Here is a 22,686-nt window from a genome sequence, read left to right as displayed (position 1 = left end):
AGGGGGAGATGTACGAGGCAGGCAGAAGGTGTGGAGTGATGGTGGGCAGGTGGAAAAGGAAGGGGTGAGGTGGAGATGGAAAGAGAGAGGGGGAGGAGTATATGGTCAGAGAGAGAGGATGGAGAAAATGGACAAAGAGGAGATGACAAGACAGGGGGAGTGTGGAGGAGGAGATAGATACAGGTGAGAATGAGGTGGACTCACAGAGCAGGAATGGTGGACACAGAGAGGGGGAGGGGGAGGTGTGTTCAATATATATGTTGAACACTAATGTGGGCGAAGCTGAGGGAAACAGCCAGCTGTATGTACAAATACTTGTACTCTCTGGTCAGGGAGGTAGTTTGCCTCAGCACATGCTAAATGTATCTTTTGAGTAAAGTATTACCAACTGTGTTCAGAGACCATCCTTTACTCCTAGAGATGGCTGGCTGACTAGGTGAAGACAGATAATCTCACCCATAGAATAGTAGCAGAGCTATTGTTTTGCACTGTTGATCCCAGAACAGTGGTTCTCAGGTTTGGAGCAGATTGGAAGATCTAATCTAAAGGCTCATACGATTTTGAGGCAGTATCCAATGCAAATTTCTCGGCCTCCGCTATCAGGTGGACAGCTGTAGGGTACACCTTAATAGGTCTGGCATGCACCACACACAAGAAGTATGTACTAGGGTAGTGGAGTACATGTGGGATGCACATGTGGGATTTGTAGGATAGAGAAATCCATTGACAGGTCCAATAAAATGCCTTCTGAATCCACACACACTAGCATTCTTTGTAGCAGTCTGGAGATATAAAATGTTAATTTAGTATCAATTAACTGTAATCTTTTGAAAGGTACCGGAACTAATCTTGCTTATAAATGGTAATAATGCCCACATAGTTTTATGGACAGAAAGCTGGCTTAAAGCAGATATTAATAGCAATGAATTTCTAAACTCCAACTGAAACATTTATCACAAAGGTATGTTGAACACTGGTGGTAAACGCTTGTTTATAGCAACAAAAATATGATAATATCTAGTGAGGTTAGTACAGTCTCAGAATGCAAAATAATTTGAGTGAAGATAAGTGTTACCGTTGGATCAAACATGGTAATCAGATGCTTTTATGCACCCTCTGCATCAGCATCGGTCATGGTGGAACAGTTGCGAGGAAACTTGAAGAATATTTTGCACAAATTTCCTTTTCGAGTTTCACCAGCTATACCCTGGGAGACTCAAGTCATTAGGACAGGTAGCAGAGCAGAGAATCATGTAGAACTGTTTTAAGTGCCTTATCAATAAATTACTTTGAGCAGTCAATCAGAGAACCAGCTCTTGAAATTAACATCTTAGATCAGCTGGTGGCAAACTGACCCGAATTTTCTGGTTCAGTTAGCAAAGAACAGGGAATCCATGATCATAAGGCTGACACTGCATCACTGAATATGTCCGTAAGTAGGAATACAAAGAAAGGCAGGAAGATCTTTCAGTTTAGCAAGAGCAACAAGACACATATTTCAGATTACCTTACTGGTCATCATGAAAATGTCATCTCCAGTATTGAGCATCAATGGACGAAATTCAAGAGCATCGTAAAACATGCTTTACACAAGTATATACCAAACAGACTAGTGAGGATGGAAAAGACCCACTGTGATTTGACAACTGTGTTAGGAACTTAACAGCAAATTTAAACATAGCCAAAGTCTCATAGACAAGCAAAAACTTGAGGATCAGAATTTCCCAATCAATGGGAAATAGCACAGGTAATTCCCACTTTTGAGAATGGTCATCTAACATACACACAAAACTATACGCCTATATCTCTGATGTTAAACTGTTGCAGAATTTTGGAACATGTTTTATGATCACATATTATGACATTTCTGAAGATTGAAAATCTCCTCTGTGTGAAGCAACATGGGTTCTGAAAAAAACTGTGTGAAACCCAGCTCACTCTGTTCATCAACGAGACAAAGAAAGCAGTAGATATAGGTGCCTTGGTACATACCATGTTCCTCAAGGCCTCATGGTCATCTAATGAACAACATACAAGCATATGGATTATCAGACCAACTGTGTGATTGGACTGAAGAGTTTCTAGCAAACAAAACATAGTATGTCATTCTGAACGCAGAGAAGTCATCAGACATGAAAGTAACTTTGGACATGCCCGGGGGGAGTGTTATAAGACAATTACTTTTCATAATATACAGAAATGACATAGCAGAAAAAATCAGAAGTTTCATGAGGCTTTTGTAACTCATAATGCTAGAAAATCACAGGGAAATGCAGGAAGACATGCAGAGGATCAATGCTTGGTGCAGGGAGTGGCAACTGACCCTAAACATAAAAAATGTAATGTATTATGAATAAACAGACAGAGATACCCCTTACTGCAATCATTAAAAAAATTGCAGGACAATCACTGGAAGCAAATAATTCCATAAAATATCTAGCAGTATGGGTACGAAGCGATTTGAAGTAGAACGACCACATAAAATTAATCACAAGTAAGGCAGATGCCAGACTGAGATTCATTGGAAGAAGTCTCAGGAAATGCAGTCCATCAGCAAACAAAATAGGGTGCAAAACACTAGTTCCACCAATACAATGAATACTGCTTGTCAGTATGAGATCTGTACCGAGTACAGCAGCATATTTTGTTACAGGTTCATTCAGTAAGCATGAAAGCGTCACTGAGATGCTCATCCAACTCCAGTGGCAGATGTTATCACATTATGGTTTACTGTTAAAGTTTGAGAGTGTACGTTCCTAGAAGAGTCGACCAATATATTGCTTCCTCCTATGTATTTCTCACAAAAATACCACAAAGATAAATTATAAATTTAAAGAGATTCGAGACCACAAGGAGGCTTACTAGCAATTGTTCTTCCCACAAACCATATGCGACTGGAACAGGAAAAGCGGGAAGTGACAGTGGGACGCAATGTACCCTCTGCCATACAATGTAAGATGTTTTGTAGAGAATAGATATAGATTTAAATGTAGATTAGTTCTTGTTGGTGATCCTGTCCTCATAACTGGTACCTGATATTAGATTCTACAGGTCATAGTTTGATGAAAACACTGGGTGTCTTGGACATCGAGATTACTGTGGCTCCAATAAGGCTACACAGAAGTTGTCGCCTTAATGGCCTCCACCTGACTGCAGACAGTATGCTCCTATTATGATCCTCATTCTCAAGGTAGAAATGTATGTGCACGTTAAAGCATTAGTGACTCAGTACATTAAATATCAAGTTTTTTTGGAGAGGGGAGGGGGGAGGCAGAGAAAGGGAGAGAGAGAGAGAGAGAAGCTTGAATCTCATGAAGTGCCTAAGGTGATGCAACTGTGTTGTTAAGCACAACAGGTGGGATGACATGATTTGTCTGGCCAACATCTACTTTCATTTGGATGGTCTGCGAACAATGAAGACAATTACAGGAGATGGAATAAATTTCAGGTGGGAATTCAGAAAATATTTGGCATTAACCAGCAACAAGTCTGCAAACCTGAAGAACAGAGCGCAATTCTAGGGGAAGATAACACAGTTTTATACACAGAGTGAACCTAAATATGATGGAAGCTGCCAAAGCTTCATATCTCATAAAGTGCCTGCCAAGGGATGTCATCAAGTGCTCCTTTTGAAGGATGTCACCACCACAGAGGACATGATCAAGTGGTGCCAAAACATCGAGGCAATGCACAAGAGAAGAGCAGTTGCAAGATGTTTAACCAACTTCTGAATGTCATACCAATGGCATTATTCATAGAAGACCATAATAACATCACATTGCTAATATAGCAAACAGTAAGAGAAGAGGTACGAAGGTTTACACCATCTATTATTGTCAAACTCAGATGACCAGAAGCAGCCAAGTTGAATCTCAAACCAAACCAGGGGGTAGCAAAGCTAATTCATTGGTACAAATGGCTCTAAGCACTACGGGACTTAACATCTGAGATCATCAGTCCCCTAGACTTAGAACTACTGAAACCTAACTAACCTAAGGACATCACACACATCCATGCCCGAGGCAGGATTCGAACCTGCGACCGTAGCAGCCGGGTGGTTCCAGACTGAAGCACCTAGAACCACTCGACCACAGCAGCCGGCGCTAATTTATTAAGAGTTTCAGCAATGTCAACAAGACATGCAAAATTTGAGGAATGGACTCGAACACCACAGAACTATGTCACAACCGACAGACATTATCCAAGGCTCTTGATGACACAGATACAGCTGGATCCCTCACCAATTCAACTGCCAAACAGAAAAAATAACATTTGCAGAATGTAGGACAACATGACAGTATGTTTCCATTGGTTATGTAGTATGCCTACAATACTGTAACAAGAGATGGAGAGTGTTTGATGACCACTACACCATAAGATATAGAAAAACAGAGCAATTCTACACACATCAGCCAACTGATGCTAAAGACAACCAACTTGTGGGATGAAACCACTGCCAACAGTATATAACATTGCTCTTCAACACATGGATGCCATTCCCTGTCACTATACGGAGGTTTTGGCCATTCACAGAGAAACAGGTAAACAAAACAATGTAACAATCTATAGAAATGAAACTGCCGCAGATGAAAATCCTACATGGACTTCAGCTGCAAAGATGTCAGTAAATTACATCAACATCACCAATGACGAGCAATCTGTCCAGGCACGTGTCAATCCTTGACCCATCCTAAAATATTCCTCAAGGGTGTGGGATCCATACCAAATAGTAGTAACTGGGAAGGTTGAACATATACAGAGATCGGCAGCACAAATGATCACAGATTTGTTTGATCTGTGGGAGAGTGACACTCCGGGAAAGCCTACTTACATAGTTGATGATAGATGTATACTGTCCTGGGAAAGCCTACTTACATAGTTTTATAAACTGGCTTTAAATGATGGCTATAGGAATATACTACAACCCCCTGTGTGTCAGTCCCATATGGATCACGAGGACAAGACTGGGTTAATTACAGCATGCACATGAAGACATAGAAAGGTTTTTGTCACCAATTTCCATGAACAGCCACAACTCATTCCTAATGGTTAGCGTATAATGGTAACTAAACCAATCTAAGCTGGTCAAATCGGTGCATTGATGGAGAATGATGCTATTGCTACTATTAGCAGCAGAGCAATCTACTTGCTAACCACCAGCCTCTGGACTCAATGAGAAATGTCCATTAGCACTAACCATTCTACACAAATTTTCAGGCACATTCACATCTTAAGTAAGGACAAGGCTTACCAAATGACCAGACACAAACAGCATATTAACACCACGAATCATATCTCTATAGTCAGCAATATATAAAATGTCTCCAGCTAAACAACACACAATTCTGAAAGAAGTGGAGAAAACGTTGCAATGTTGCAAGACAGCAACATTCAGCTGTTAAAAAATCCAAGGTCTTTAGTTGTGTTTCCTGTAAAGACAAAAGATGGTACATGGTGTTTCTCTGGCAGTTACAGTGGCCAAACAAAATAAACAAAAAGGATATATGCCCATTGCCATAAACTGATGACACCTTGGACTATCTAAAGGGAGTGAAATATTTCTCCACTTAAGATATGCAAACTGGCAACTGGCACATGGAGGCTGATGAGGCTCAATGGGGAAAGGGAGCTTTCATAACACCTGATGGTCTCTAAGAGTTCAAATAACAATATTTGATGTGTCCAGTCTGCTTCAGTATCTTATATGTGTCTTTGCTATCTGGATGACACTGACTTCTTGAAGAGATTTTAAGAGTACATAAAATGTACTAAAGCATGTACACAATGCAAGTCTTAACTTAAATCTGAGAAAGTGCTTCTTTGGTGCCTAACAAGTAACAATCTTGTGGTACCTTGTTAACAGAAACATTGTCTGTCCTGATACAGAAAATGTAAGAGCCCTAACAGATTTTACAACTGCTTGCCACATTAAGGATGTGAAAGATTTCCTTTGAATGCGCTCCTTCTACAGATGCTTCTTAAATGATTTCAGTTGTAAAGCAAGATCACTAGAAGAACTGTTCTTGAAGTGAGAAGTAAGAAAGACCCTTCTGTATCCTTAAGAGGCACTGTCATCTTCACCAATTGTGGCACATTTTGTCAAGAATACTGGGACAGATCCACACACTGATGCTTGGTTGGGATACCTGTTATAGGACAGGCGCAATTCTAGTGCAAATTCAGGATCTTGCTGAAAGAGTGATTGCATATCTTCCTGAGTAATCTCCAAGGCTGAGAAGAATTCTGTATGACTGAGAAGTAATGCCTTGCAATTGTTTGGACAACCAGTAAGTTCTGCCCTCATTTATTTGGTAGAGAATTCACTGTTGTAATAGACCATCATTCTTTATGTTGGTTGACAAGCCTGAAGGATTCACCAAAACATTCAAATAACTTTTCAGAATGCAGCAGCATGTCGTCAGTGACAACCACTAGTATTTTGACAGGTGTGTACCTATCATTTTCAAGGCAAAACTAGATATGACCGATACCAGATGTTACTGACAGTGAAAATTACTAAACAGCAGGTGAGATAGCATTAACTCTGTCCCACTGTTTTTTGACAAGAGGGTGGGCAGGATTCCAAGCAGAATTTAATCAAAAACCTCCATCTCTATTTACAAGATAACTTGCTAATTTAATCTCAACTATTTCCTTAATAACACTATCCCAATAGTTGGAAGTTCACACCAGACACTTCATGTTGTTATATTCCATAGGATGACTGGTGCCAAGACAACGCTCTGCAATAGCTGATTTGTTCGGCTGTTGTGAGTGAGTGTGACACTTATGCACACTACATTGGTCCTGACAGTCTGACCAATATACGACATGTCACAACTGCAAGGAATACAATAGACATCCATCTCACACAAACCAAGGAGGAGGCTGTGATGGGGAGAGGGAGGGATTGCAGGGTAGGGGTGGTGGACAGTAAGTTCTGCTTGTGGGAGCATACAAGGATGAAGTGGAGAGAGGGTAGGGTAGTTAGGTGCAGTCAGGAGGTTAATTGGATGGCAGGGGGGGGGGGGGGGGGGGGGAGGGGCAGAAGGAAAGGAGACAAATAAAAAGACTGTAGGTGCATTGGTGAAATAGATGGCTGTGTAGCGCAGTCAGGTGAACATGTGTGGTTGAGTGTGTGTGTGTGTGTGTGTGTGTGTGTGTGTGTGTGTGTGTGTGTGTGTGCGTGTGTGTTTTGTCTATTTCCAATGAATGCCTTGTTGGCTGAAAGCTTAGTTGCTGACAGTTTTTCTGTTGTGCCTATTTGCGACTCAGCATCTCTGCTATATGGTGAGTAGCAACTACCTTTTACATAATACTGTTACTTGTTATTTATATGGATGTAAATGTTCATTTGTTCAAAATCTTAACTCTACAATTTGAATACACATGTTTTCATATACCTACTGGATCACCTTATGGTGTGTGCTCCATTACACATATAAAAACATGCATGTATTCAAATGCAATTGTTGTGTCAAAATTTCAAAGGAATCAGTGATTAACTTTCAGAGATTACCTAAAATCCGTCTTGATTGCAAGTTTTTTATTCATATGACCGGTTTCGGTTCATTCAGAACCATCTTCAGATCTGTAAAAATAATGATACTATTTTACTATTTCACGGAAGCAAATCTTTTTCATCCTATCTAATCAACATCAAATGTACCAGAACGTACCTGATATTTCAGTTACAGGAGTAACCCGTCCAAATCCAGCAACTTTCACATGCTACGTCACATAAAATTGGTTGGCAGAGTGCACGTCATTTATATTAATTATAACACTATTACCGACAGGTGGCGTCTGGTACATTTGTTACATTCCATTTGCACATACTGTATTCAGTAGATCTTTTTTATATTAAATATATTTAATTAAAATATGTAGATGGCAAAGTTAAAATCTGTACTTGTCAGGATTAAAAAACAGTAAAATTATCATTTTTATACGATCTAAAAAGCATAGGGCGATTTATATATCTATGGTGCTGGTGTGAGTTTGTTTTCCTCTACGGTCTGCTTCCGTGGTTCCCGCCATTTTGGTGTTGTGCCACGGTCCGCTCAGTTGTCTGATGTCCATCGCCGCGGGCAAGAGGGCCGCACAGGAGGGCCCCGTCAACGACGCCAGGCGCTGCACGCGTCTTCCGGCTTCTCCGCCGTGCACCATCTCTCATCCCTCGGCCTGGATCTCCACACGCAACAATGGTCATCTTAGTAGGTCGTCATAAATGCTAAAATAGGTGTTATGATTGAATTCGCTTTGCTCGTTGAGGATTAAATCCGGATCTTTATTTTTGTGGGTGTATATTTCGATCTCTTCCAAAATGTTAAGAAACCGTCCCTTATGAGCTCTACGCAGGATGTCTAAATTGTTTTCAATATTCGTGACTGAGTGCTTTGTCACAGCCATATGCGCCCCAAAAGCTGTTTTGTTTTGAGAGTAGGTGTGCTCCCTGAATCTGGTTTCAAAGTTCCTACCAGTCTGCCCTATATATTGTTTACAGCAGTCATTACATTTGATCTTATATACACCTGAATCCTGAAATTTATTCCTACTATTACATATTCTATGCCGGAGCTTCAATTTTAACGTGTTATTTGTTCGGAACCCTATTTTAACGTCAGATTTACGAAAGCATCTTTCAATTTTGTCTGCAATTCTTCCATTGTAAGTGAGAGCTACATATTTTTTCTTGTTGTTCTTCTTAACTGCTACTTGACTTCCTTCTGTTTGTTCCATTTGCCTCTTCTTTATCTTCCTATAAATATTCATCACCTGCTTGCACGTATATCCGTTCGCTACGGCCACTTGTTTTAAAATACTTAACTCCTTTTCTACTTCCTGTTGGCTTAGTGGCAATCTTAGTAGCCTGTATACCATCGAAGTAAAATATGCCCATTTGTATCGCGGTGGGTGACAAGAGCGCTCATTGATAACTACACTCCTGGAAATGGAAAAAAGAACACATTGACACCGGTGTGTCAGACCCACCATACTTGCTCCGGACACTGCGAGAGGGCTGTACAAGCAATGATCACACGCACGGCACAGTGGACACACCAGGAACCGCGGTGTTGGCCGTCGAATGGCGCTAGCTGCGCAGCATTTGTGCACCGCCGCCGTCAGTGTCAGCCAGTTTGCCGTGGCATACGGAGCTCCATCGCAGTCTTTAACACTGGTAGCATGCCGCGACAGCGTGGACGTGAACCGTATGTGCAGTTGACGGACTTTGAGCGAGGGCGTATAGTGGGCATGTGGGAGGCCGGGTGGACGTACTGCCGAATTGCTCAATACGTGGGGCGTGAGGTCTCCACAGTACATCGATGTTGTCGCCAGTGGTCGGCGGAAGGTGCACGTGCCCGTCGACCTGGGACCGGACCGCAGCGACGCATGGATGCACGCCAAGACCGTAGGATCCTACGCAGTGCCGTAGGGGACCGCACCGCCACTTCCCAGCAAATTAGGGACACTGTTGCTCCTGGGGTATCGGCGAGGAGCTGGGCTACAGTCCCGCACACCGTTAGGCCGTCTTCCGCTCACGCCCCAACATCGTGCAGCCCATCTCCAGTGGTGTCGCGACAGGCGTGAATGGAGGGACGAATGGAGACGTGTCGTCTTCAGCGATGAGAGTCGCTTCTGCCTTGGTGCCAATGATGGTCGTATGCATGTTTGGCGCCGTGCATGTGAGCACCACAATCAGGACTGCATACGACCGAGGCACACAGGGCCAACACCCGGCATCATGGTGTGGGGAGCGATCTCCTACACTGGCCGTACACCACTGGTGATCGTCGAGGGAACACTGAATAGTGCACGGTACATCCAAACCGTCATCGAACCCATCGTTCTACCATTCCTAGACCGGCAAGGGAACTTGCTGTTCCAACAGGACAATGCACGTCCGCATGTATCCCGTGCCACCCAACGTGCTCTAGAAGGTGTAAGTCAACTACCCTGGCCAGCAAGATCTCCGGATCTGTCCCCCATTGAGCATGTTTGGGACTGGATGAAGCATCGTCTCATGCGGTCTGCACGTCCAGCACGAACGCTGGTCCAACTGAGGCGCCAGGTGGAAATGGCATGGCAAGCCGTTACACAGGACTACATCCAGCATCTCTACGATCATCTCCATGGGAGAATAGCAGCCTGCATTGCTGCGAAAGGTGGATATACACTGTACTAGTGCCGACATTGTGCATGCTCTGTTGCCTGTGTCTATGTGCCTGTGGTTCTGTCAGTGTGATCATGTGATGTATCTGACCCCAGGAATGTGTCAATAAAGTTTCCCCTTCCTGGGACAATGAATTCACGGTGTTCTTATTTCAATTTCCAGGAGTGTAGATCTGTACACGTAGGTTTTCTGAATATGCTAAATTCATGCTTCCCATCTTTCTTTATTAGTGTTAAATCTAAGTAATCTAAAAGGTTGTTTTCTTCAAATTCCATGGTGAATCTAATTTTCGGGTGTTGAGAGCTCATTTTTTGTGCTAAGTTTTCGATATCATTTTTATCTCCTTTGTATAATAAAATGGAGTCGTCAACATATCTCCTGTAATATACAATTTTCTCAGTGATATTAGGATTTTCATCAAAGAATTTGTTTTCGAAGTGATTTACAAAAATGTCAGCCAGCGTCCCAGCTAAACTGTTCCCCATTGCCAGCCCGTCTTTCTGTTGATAAATTTTACCATTGAAAGTAAAGTAATTGAACGACAAGACTTGTTCCAACATTTCCACTAGTTCAATCACTTCCCCCAGTGCCAATTTACCATGAGTGAGGAGATTATTCTTAATGATCTCAATCGTTTCTTTTACGGGAATGTTTGTGTACAGATTGGTGATATCCAATGAAGCTAGTGACGCATTCTGAGGTATAAGTACGTCTTTAATTTGCTCGGCAAATTTGTAGCTGTTGCTAATGTTGAAAGTCTGACGATATGTATATGCCGCCTTTAATCTGTTATTTAGCTCTTTATTTAATTTATAACTTGGGCTGCTGGTGTTATTAACGATTGCGCGAATTGATTTTTCAACTTTATGGAGCTTTATTTGCGACCGTAATTCGGGGATTCGCGGATTCATTACTTTCAATTTAAACTTTTCCTCCTCTGTGAATAGAAACACACTGTTATCTATTTGTTTCCTTATTTCTGTTTGAAATTTCTTGGTTGGATCTTTCTTGACTTCTACTATTCCGTTTTCCATAAAGAACTTTTCAGTTTTCTCTATATAGTCTGTATCATGTATTAAAACCATAGTGCCGCCCTTATCTGCCTTTGTGACGATAGCCTTACGTGATTCTAACTTCTTATTCAAGCCCTTAAGAGTTAGTTCGTTTCTGTTCTTGTGAGCAGAGTGCATTTCATCTATAATCGACTTCTTTACTTTAATTGCCATGTTTGTCTGTTCGTATCTATTCATATTTGCGATATCACATGCAATTTTCACTTCTGCGACAGTCTTTTTTATTGTATTTGAGTTAACTGCGGGATTTAGGTTATGTTGCAGCCCTTTATTTAAAAGATTCTGCTCATCCTATGTTAATTCTATCTCAGTTAAGTTCACAACCCTCTCACAAAAAATATGCAACTTCTTATACGCCGTTTCGTTATCAATATTAAAATCTACACCTACGTTAAAAAGCTTCTTCTGATGTCTGTTTAGAGTTAATTCTCGCTCCCTGTCAATTCTATTTTCAATCTCTCTGCTTACGTATGTGAACTATAATGGAGATAAAATGTCACCTAAAATCAAGTGAAGATTAAAAGCTTCTCTATTTAACTTGTCTTTCATTTTATATGCTTCTTGAATTTGAATTTTAACCCATAATACTTCACTTTTACGCGGCGATGGACATCAGACGACTGAGCGGACCGCGGCACAACACCAAAATGGCGAACCACGGAAGCAGACCGTAGAGGAAAACAAGTTCACACCAGCACCATAGATATATAAATTGCCCTATGCTTTTTAGATTGTATAAAAATGATAATTTTACTGTTTTTTAATCCTGACAAGTACAGATTTTAACTTTGCCATCTACATATTTTAATTAAATATATTTAATATAAAAAAGATCTACTGAATACAGTATGTGCAAATGGAATGTAACAAATGTACCAGACGCCACCTGTCGGTAATAGTGTTATAATTAATATAAATGACGTGCACTCTGCCAACCAATTTTATGTGACGTAGCGCGTGAAAGTTGCTGGATTTGGACGGGTTACTCCTGTAACTGAAATATCAGGTACGTTCTGGTACATTTGAAGTTGATTAGATAGGATGAAAAAGATTTGCTTCCGTGAAATAGTAAAATAGTATCATTATTTTTACAGATCTGAAGATGGTTCTGAATGAACCAAAACTGGTCATATGAATAAAAAACTTGCAATCAAGACGGATTTTATGTAACATTATAAAATCACTGATTGCTGTTATCCCATAAGACATTATGTCTGTTTTTGCAAACTTTCAGAGATTTAAGTTTTTAAACAAACAAACACGAGATTTTGGTTAACAACATATCACTTTAATTAATATATAAAAAACAAGTGCATATTTAAATCCAACAGTGTGACAAAATTTCCAAGAAATTAAGTGAAGAACTTTCAGATATTTACACTTTTGTGGAAATGAACATTTACATTTTTGTTTATCTAGATTGTCTTCATAGGTCTGTGGATGATTGTTGTGACTACTGAAAATGATGATACAGTGTACTATGTACTTTATCTGATTCTGTTGATGATAAACAAATTTAGAAAGAACAAAACCATGATGACCTTCTGTGTTATGATACAATGATATGCTTTACAGAAACCTTTTTTTTTTCACAAATCCTATAATGAATTGTAAAACAAGTGCTCATATGTACCTGTGCAAACCAATATGTACTTTCTGGATCCTCAGGGAACTGCTTAACTATAAATATCAAATCTGATTTTCTCGGACCAGATCCAATTTCAAAAGAGTAATACGGTTTCATTTCTAGTTTGAATTCCTCCTCTGTAGGATCTGCTTTGTCAATGATCTCATAATACCAAGTGTTTATAATGCCGTCTCTACCTGTTCAAATCATATATGTTGTTTTAATATATCAAATTCGTTACTCAATTTGCACGATAATGATAAAATTTCATTGGTTAAATACTATCATTCGATGAAATCATACATGTGAAAGTTAATTTAAAAAATGAATAATAAATAGCAAACACTTACCAACTGTCACTAACTCTTTCCCATCTAGAAACATTTGTGTTATTGGACCTTTATGACATTTATTATTTCCCATGCCAACTACTTCCAGTTTAATAAGACCTTCATTCCACAGCAACATATTTCCCCATTGACAACCAGAGATCACCTAAAGTCAGGGTGACATTGTCAACTGTGCACTCATGTTATCTCATTTTTTATTCTCATTTTTTATTGTTACATATGCCAACAAAAAGCAATGGAATTGGCAAAAGGCATTTATCTGCTCCAGATTATAATGCAGCATAAATAATGAGTCTACAGATAAAAATTAAAACTGACAGGCAACAATATTATCAGTCCATGTTGGGAAAAATATGGAGCAGAAGGATCTAAAATATTGTATGCAAATCAACAAGTACATATGACTAACATCAAGCTCAATATCCATTCTTTGAGGGTTTCTTCCCATTTGTTTACATTCAGACTACCTTAGAATAATAGATAGAGACATGAACTGTGCAGTTGATATATTCACCAAAGAAAGATATGAGCAAAATATATTTTTAAACCCTAATAGACAATTCAACCATTTTCTTTATAAGTACCCAAAAAGTTGAAACATCAGATTTATTTACTTCAGTCCTATTTGTTTCTTTTTTCAAACGTTTGCAGTTAAATTGCTATAGATGAGTCTCTCTAAAAAAAAAACACAAATTCACATTTAAATGGCCGCAAACAATGAACATGATTTCCATAACTTTACAATACATAATTATTTCATGTCTGCACTGCTTGCTAATCTAGTTTTCTTTGTACTTAATTTAGTCATTTAAAGCCACCAGATTCTGATTCCTCAGCTATCACATCCTCTCTTCTTTAAAAAAAATGGTAAAAGGTTTGCTTCTTGAAAAACGAGGAATATGGAATTGGAGGTACTACTTGCAATTGCTTCTTTAGCTTTTGGTTTGTTAGCTTTTGATTCTTTAACTATCTGAATAGAAGAAGGAAATTTGTTAAAATCAGACTGAAGAAATTCCAGGGAGTCTTTATATTACAAGTTTGGTACACCAAGGATAAAATACTGTGTCCCACAGGCTTTGTTCTTGGTCCTGTCCTTCGTAAATCAGACATTCATGATCTCCCCAAGCATATATCTATGAATATATGCACATGACAGAAATATAACTGATAACTAGCTGCCAACACACACTCTCCAAGATGTAGTCAATGAAAACATTTGTCATACAAAATACTGTCTTGTGGCAGGCAGATTACTAGTAAATATATTGGAAACTGTATGCATAAATTTTCAGCCAAGTCAGAATGTTAGCCTTTTATGCAGTAGGTGTGCTGGCAGAAACAGCAATGCCAATGAAAGGGTACCAATTTTCTTGGAATTCCTTTGAATAAAGCATTAAACTGAAAAGATCAATACTGGGATAATAGCAGCATTGATACTTTGAAGCTTGCTAAGCCCTGTTTAAGTCTGTTGTGATCTATGATCCGATTTTCATAAAATTTTTATGTCACAGAGAAAAGCAATGAGAACAATAGTAGTTAAGAAGAAAGCTGAGCACCATAAATCCAGATACAACAAAAAGACTGGCCTCAGTGGCCAATGACATTAGTCATGTATATGTGAGTTGTGCTTGCGGGAATGTGTGTGTATTGTCTACTTTAGAAGAAGGCCTTATAGCTGCAAGTCACGTGCTCAGTAATATTTTTGTTGTGCCTGTCTGCAATTCAACGTCTCTGATTTGGTGATTAATAAGTTTTACAGTGCAGCCGTTAGAATCCCTACACAAAAATCTAGATTGCCACCCTGATGATACTAGAAACAAAATGTAATTACAAATTAAAACACAGAACACAGAATACACAGAAATTATGTGGCAATGAAAATATACAGTCAACTTCCATCATGAAAGGAGGTCAGTTTAATGTCCAATAAAAGAAAGATACAAACTGAAACAACTTCTACTCAATCACAATTCCTGCACAGTTCCTGAATTTTAGGAAACAGAATATTACTCTTCCCAAAATCTAACATTTTTCTTATTATGTGCTGCCAGTCCTGTTCCTAATCATAAAGCTGTAATATTTTCATATGGTGTACTTTCTTAATAAAACTGAAGGTTTAAGTAATATTTTTCCAGTAGTGTTTTGTGTATAGTATAAAACACAAATTTATATAATGTCGTATAATAACACACCTCATCACTGAAAAGGACAAGCTGACCTTACTACAATAACACAACATACAAAACATACATACATGCAGCAACTCATTTACTTAACTAAAAACAAGAATCACAAGAAAAGCTGTCTATGAGAGCTATACATTTCAGCAATATAAGTAAAAGGATAGACTGCTACTCACCATAAAGAAGCACACTGAGTTGCAGGTAGGCACAATGAAAAGACTGTTACACATTTAGCTTTCAGCCAAAGCTTTCTTCAAAACAGAAAATACACATATCCCATCACACAAGCAAGCACACCTCACACACAAATGATAGCCATCTCCACAGCTCAGAACGAAATGCATCTATCATGTTGAACAAAAGCAGCATACTGGAGGCAGCAGGAAAGGGGGAGGGATAGCAGGATACAGGTGTGCAGAGAGAAGAGGTCTGCCTGGCGCAGCATTCAGGAACTAGATGGAGACCTGACAAAACTGCTAGGTCCAGTGAGGAGAGATTGTGGGACAGGGAGGGGGTGGGGAGCAGAATGTGAGAGCAGCTAGGAAGGGAAAAAACAGGCAGGTGCACTGGAAGAGTTTGGGACACAATGAGGGTGGGGAACATGAACAGGAAGGAGGTGACAGGACAGAGTGCATGAAAACTGTTGGTTGGAGGGTGGGGGGACAGTAGGTTACCATAGGTTGAGGCCAGGATAGTATCAGGAGCAAAGAATGTGTTATAAGGATAACTCCTATCTGCACAGTTCAGAAAATCTGCCGATCAAGGGAGGATCCAGACAGCCATTGAAATCAAGCATGTTAGGTTCAGCTGCATGTTGTGCAATTGGGGGGGGGGGGGGGGGGGGGGGTTACCTTGCTCTTGACCACAGTTTGGCAGTTGCTGTTCATCCTGGTGGACAGCTGGTCGGTAGTCATTATAAAAAGCTGTGCAAAGATTGCAGCAAAGTTGGTATATGATATGGCTGCCTTCACAGGTGGCTCAGCATCTGATGGGGTAGGATAAGTCTGTGATAGGGCTGGTATAGGGAATGCTCGGTGGATGGACTAACAAGTCTTACATCTGGGTCTTCCAAAGGGTGTGGCAAGGATTTGGGACTGGAAGCGGCATAGGGGTGGACTAGGATGTTGTGGAGGTTGGGTGGGTGACAGAACACCACTTTAAGAGGGGTGGGAAGTATCCTGAGTAGGATATGCCTCATTTCAGGGCATGATGATAGATTATCAAAGTCCTGACAAAGGTTGTGATTCAGTAGTTCCAATCTGGGGTAGTACAGGGTGATGAAGGGGGCATTCCTTTGTAGCTGGTTCTTGGGAGGGAGTGGGGAAATGGTGTGAGAGATCTGTTTGCAGACTAGGTCTGGAGGCAGTTCCTGTCTGTGAAGGCCTTGGTGAGGCCTTCAGCATACTGAGCAGGGGAGTTCATGTGACTGCAGATATGCCGTACCCAAGTGACCACATTGTATGAGAGGGATTTTTTGCTGTGGAAGGGATGACAGATGTAGAAATGCAGATACTGTTGGTGGTTGGTGGGTTTACTGTGGGCAGATGTGAAGTTGGAGCCATCAAAGAGGAGTAGGTCAATGTCCAGGAAGGGTGTATGCTAGGTTGAGGAAGACTAGGTGAAGTGGATGGGAGAGAAGGTATTAGGGTTGTAAAGCAATGAGAACACAGTGTCTTGGCCTGGATATTATCAATGAACGTGAATCAGACTACGGGTTTAGCATTTTGGAAGGCTAGGAAGGTTTCCTCTACATGGGCCAAAAACAGGATGGCACTGGAAAGTGCCATGCAGGTGCCCGTTGGCTATGCCAAGGATTTGTTTGTTTACCTTCCCTTCAAAGAAGAAGTAGTTGTATGTTAGGATACAGTTAGTAAGGTGTATGAGGAATGAGGTAGTGGTTTTGGAGTCTGAAGGCCACTGGGGAAGATAGTTTTCAATAGCAGCAAGACCGTGGGCATGACAGATGTTGGTGTGTAGGGAAGTGGCATTAACAGTGATGAATAGGGATCCGGGGGGTACAGGACTGGAGATGGCTGAGAGTCAATGAAGGAAGTGGTTGTTATCTTTGATGTGGAGGGCTAGATATTGGGCAAGTGGTTGGAGGTTTTGCTCAATGAGTGCCAAAATTCTTTCAATAACCAGCTACAAGTTTGTGAATTTTGAGAAGCATGTATGAGGTGGGTGTGCAGGATGCTGTAGGGAAATGGATTCAGCAGAGTCAGGGAAGGGCCTAAGGCTTTAGTGTGGAATGGGATCACTCTGGAAGAGTTTATAGGCAAAGGAATCAGATGACAGGCAGAGGCTTCCAACCATGTAATGACTGTAATTCATGACAATAGTGGTGTAACCTTTCTCAGCATGTATGATGATTGAAGGCACGGGCGTGATCAGCTGCGTGGCATCCTCCTATGCCAACCTGCTTATGGGTCATCTAGAAGAAAACTTCCTAGCCACTCAAAATGTCAATTCCCTCATCTGATTCAGGTTCATTGATAATATCTTCAAGATCTGGACTCAGGGCCAAGATACCCTATCCTCATTCCATCACAACCTCAACACTGTCTCTCCCATCCATTTCACCTGATCCTCCTCAATCCAGTGTGCCACCTTCCTGGACACTGATCCCCTCCTCTCTGATTGCTCCATCTACATCTTTGTCTACATTAAACAGATCCACCAACAACAGTACCAGCATTGCGACATCTGTCATCCCTTACACACCAAAAAATCCCTCCCACACAGCCTGGCTACTTGGAATGGCTTACCTCCCATAACACGAACTTCCCAGCCAGTATACTGAAGGCTTCATCAAGGCCTTCACAGACAAGCACAACCCTCACATCTAGTCTGCAAACCAATCTCCCATGCCATTTCCCCACACACCGCAAAGAACCAGCTACAATGGAGTACCCCCTTCACCACCCTGTATTACCCCAGACTGGAACTACTGAACAACACGCTTTGTCAGGACTTTGATTATCTATCATCATGCCCTGAAATGAGGGATACCCTACTCAGAGTCCTTCCTGCCCCTCTTAAAGTGGTGTTCTGTCACCCACCCAACCTGCACAACATCCTAATCCACCCCCATGCTGCTCCTAATCCCAACTCCTTGTCACATCAATCCTAATCCTACGGAAGATCCAGATGTGAGACTTGTCCAATCCATTCACTGAACACTCTCTATACCAGCCCTGTCACAGGCTTATCCTAGCCCATCAGAGGCTGGGTCAGCTGTGAAGACATTCATGTCATATACCATTTCTGCTGCAATCTTTGCATAGCTTTTTGTACTGGTATGACTACCAACAAGCCGTACACCAAGATGAACAACAAATGCTAAATTGTCACCAAGAGCAAAGCAACGCCCTGTTGCACAACATGCAGCTGAACGTAACATGTTTCATTTCAATGACTGCTTCACAGTCATACAGTGACTACCCTCTACCACCTGTTTTTCTGGATTGCACAGATGGCAGTTATCCCTAAAACACATTCTCTGCTACTGAAATTATCCTGGCCTCAACCTATGGTAAACTACTGTCCTCAAACCCTCCACCTAACAGTTTCCGCTCCTCAGTCCTATCACCTTCTCCCTGTTCACATTCCCCACCCTCATTGTGTCCCACACACTGTTGTCAGTGCATCCTCCTGAATTTTTCCTTCCTTGCTCCTCTTATCCTCTTATATTCCTCCCCCCCCCCCTTCCCCCCATCTGCCCCGCAACCTCTCAACTCTGCAGCTGGCAGTCTTGTCAAGCCTCCATCTAGTCCCTGCTGCACACTCCGCCAGACAGCATTCTTCTCTTCCCTCTTCATGTACATACATATTCTTTTCCAGTAAAGGCAGTATAATTATTGAACTCAACCACTGACTACAACCTGATTTACTCAGCCAGCTTTGGGGGGGAGGAGGGGGTGGGGTATACAGTTTAATTAAAAAAATCACTACACAGGTGATAAGTGACAGTAAAAAAAAGACCAGTTGGGGACTGCCATTTGATATCCATGCTGGATAAAGGTCTCTTCTATACTCATCCATGCATGCAACTTTTACCTATAAAAATCTATGTTGCTCCGCACATCTACATCTAAATCTAAATCTACATATATACTCTGCAAGTCACTGTGAAACGTGTAACATTGGGTACAGTTTATTGCACCGTGTAATAGGGTTCCATCTTATTCCATTCACAGATAGAGCACAGGAAGAGTGACTGCCATGTAGATGTCTCTGTGGAAGCTCTTCTTCAGCTAATTTTATCTGTGTGACCTCTAAAAGTATGTTGGAAGAGAAAGAAAAGAGTATGAAACTGCACTTGAACCAGAGGGTTGGAGCAGTTGAAATGAGGAAGGTGAAGGACTGTTGGATTTTCGCTATAAGAATAGTTTATTAGTTGGAGACTCCTGGTTCAAGAAAAATGAGCCACAAGATTACCAGGTACAGTAATAACTTTGGTAGAAATTTGGTAGCTGACTATACCATCCACGATAGTGAAATGAATAAGAATATCACAGATATTGCTGTAATACTCTCAGAGGCTTTAAATAGTGACCATTGACAACTAATAACTAATCTGAGAGGGGCTTAAGATAAGAAAGGGACGGGAAACCAGGGCCAAAACATTAAGCTATGGAAGCTGAAAGACGAAGGGAGCAGAGTAGAGTACCTCAGAATATTTATGGCAAATCTTCTAATGGTAGAATCAAAAATGGTGGAAGAAGAATGGGATTGAATCCAGAGGAAATGTGACAGAAGCAGTAAGTGGGGGAACAAGCAATTAAAAGAGAAGTAAAATGACACCATAATGGAATGAAGTAAGACATAGCACAGAAGAAGAAGCACCAGTCAAGAAAGACAGAGGAAAAAAGAGTGGTGACAGAAGGCAGATGAAGGTGGCTGGAAGAGTGGACTAGAATGATGGAGGAGGATAGTTAAGGTTCAAAAAAGATCCTATACTGGATGGTTAAATGTAAGAGGTGGAATGATATGATGGTCTATGTTCAAAAGGTAAATAAAAGTGGTCAAGAGGTAGAAAATAAGGAGGAATTGAAGACCATGTGGAGGGAGTATTTTGAAGAACTCTTGAATCCAAAAGAGACCTGGAAAAGGAGCAAGAAGAGGAACTGGGAACAGAAAAGGACTTAACATGGAGAGAAGTAGCAAATACGTTGAGATATATGAAGGCAAGAAAGACACCAAGTTTGGATGAGCTGAGTGTAGAGATGCTGAGAGCCTCTATCAATTGATAAAAAGTGCATGGGAAGAGATGAGGACTCCCAAAGCCTGGAAAATGAAAATAACTGTCGCAGTTTTCAAGAAATGTAATACGAGTGCAGAAACTACTTGGTAACTACATTGATGAGCCATTGTGGAAACATCTTTAGAAAGTTCTCGAAATATTAATTTGATAAAAACAGAAGGAAGGCTGGGAGAACAACAACATGGGTTTAGAGCAGGGTGGTCCAAATTAGTATAACCAACCCCAGGGATGGAGGGATGGCTACAATATCACGATGATAGATGGCACAAAGTTGAGGCAGGGAAGCAGGCTAGTGTAGGCCCAAGGAGATGCAACTGTCAAAACTAAAGCTTTATTTTCTACTTGTGAGTGCTGCACTGGTGAGGGGTAGTGACCATACCCCCACTCCACAGGAAGAGGGCTGAATGACAAGTGAAATGTCAGTTAATGTCCAGCCACCTAGATGCAACATGCACATGAACAGCTTTACCGATAACTAAGCTCAGTGCATGGCACATGAACCCATTGTATGAATTGCACCACAAACATCTGGTGTCAGCATTGCACAAAAATGGTCAACAATTTGCTATTATTGCCAGCTCTGTCGTGAGTGAATGCCTCACGATGGCCATCGGTGGTAGCACAGAGGCGTGCCCGATACGTGACAGAAGGTGGCTGCCATTCACAGGATAAGACCCACTGCCCCTTGGCCAGAATCCAGCTGCTGCTGGAGTGACCTCAGAAGGTCCGGTGCACTGTGGCACTTTCCACAGCATGAACTTAGCACTAAAACCTTATACAGTGATGGAGACCAAAGTTAATGACTGCTGCTCGTGGCTCCATGTGGTCTCCTCATTTGGTGTAGCACCCACATCGTGGTAGAGTGCTACTCTGGGCCATGAACAAAGCTGCTATGAACATAACAGCTATTTATACAAGATAGCAGCACACCTGTTATCCCAACACATTGCTTCTAGTCACATTCTTGACAACACTACTGAAATCCACTGATGGGATAATCCCCTTGCCTGTTTTTTGCATTACCACAGAGCTGTCAGGTTTCACCAAGAAAGCCTGGCCTGTCTCATGATAATTCAACAGCTCAGTTGCTATAGCAGAAATGAAAACATCCTACATTCGCCAGCTACTAGCAGCTGCTCCATATATTCTCACTGATTTGCTCATAAATGCTAGTGGCACTAGACTATCCCTCTCCACAGGAAGACTCAGCCCCTCAGGTCCCATTTTATGACTGATTTACAGCAGCATATCACCACAGGATGTGTATGGAGACAAGAAAAAAAATTTCTGGATTTTTCCTGGAATTCCCGGTTAAAAATAGACTTTCTCCAGGTGAAAATGCACGTTTTTCAGGTGAAAATACGCTATACTCTGGGTGAAAGTACATTTTTTTCATGTTAAAGTGACAATATGTTTTCATTCATATCTGTAAAACGTATCAAGTTTTTATGGACCGGTATAGAACTTCCCGGCATTCCCTGCAAAAAACAAAACACTTTGGAAGGATCTTCAATGTGTGGTAAAATGTACAGTGCATGTTTTCGTATCACAAAGTATAGATATGAATTCACCAAAAACAGAAATATAGTTTCTGAACACAGAACGCCAAAAGCAGTAGCACTCTGAGTGGCCTGACAGTGAGCTATGAATTAAGAAAAATACGGTGCGATAATATGTATCCTTGCTTTGTGAAATATGACTACTAGATATTTTTCATTAAGAGAAGCTAAGCTTTATAAAACTTGTCATCAAAAATTTTTTGCTGTTTTTTCCAAAGATGTGATGAAGGCAGGATCCTAAAAGCACCGCTTGATTTGCAGCAGCTGAATATTTCTGAGAAGCATAATTGTAAATTTCATTGCTGTACACTGAACATTTCATAGGTTACAAGGCTGAATACATGTTCTGTCAAGCAATTCAACTTTTCCATAGAAAATACAATCACACGTGAAACGGGTTTTTCCCAGATTTCCCAGTTGCCCCATGGTGTATACACCTTGATCACTTGTACAAACA

This window comes from Schistocerca piceifrons, chromosome 6 (genome assembly GCF_021461385.2).
Source record: "Schistocerca piceifrons isolate TAMUIC-IGC-003096 chromosome 6, iqSchPice1.1, whole genome shotgun sequence".
In the NCBI taxonomy this organism is placed as follows: domain Eukaryota; kingdom Metazoa; phylum Arthropoda; class Insecta; order Orthoptera; family Acrididae; genus Schistocerca; species Schistocerca piceifrons.
This window is presented reverse-complemented; position numbering follows the sequence as displayed.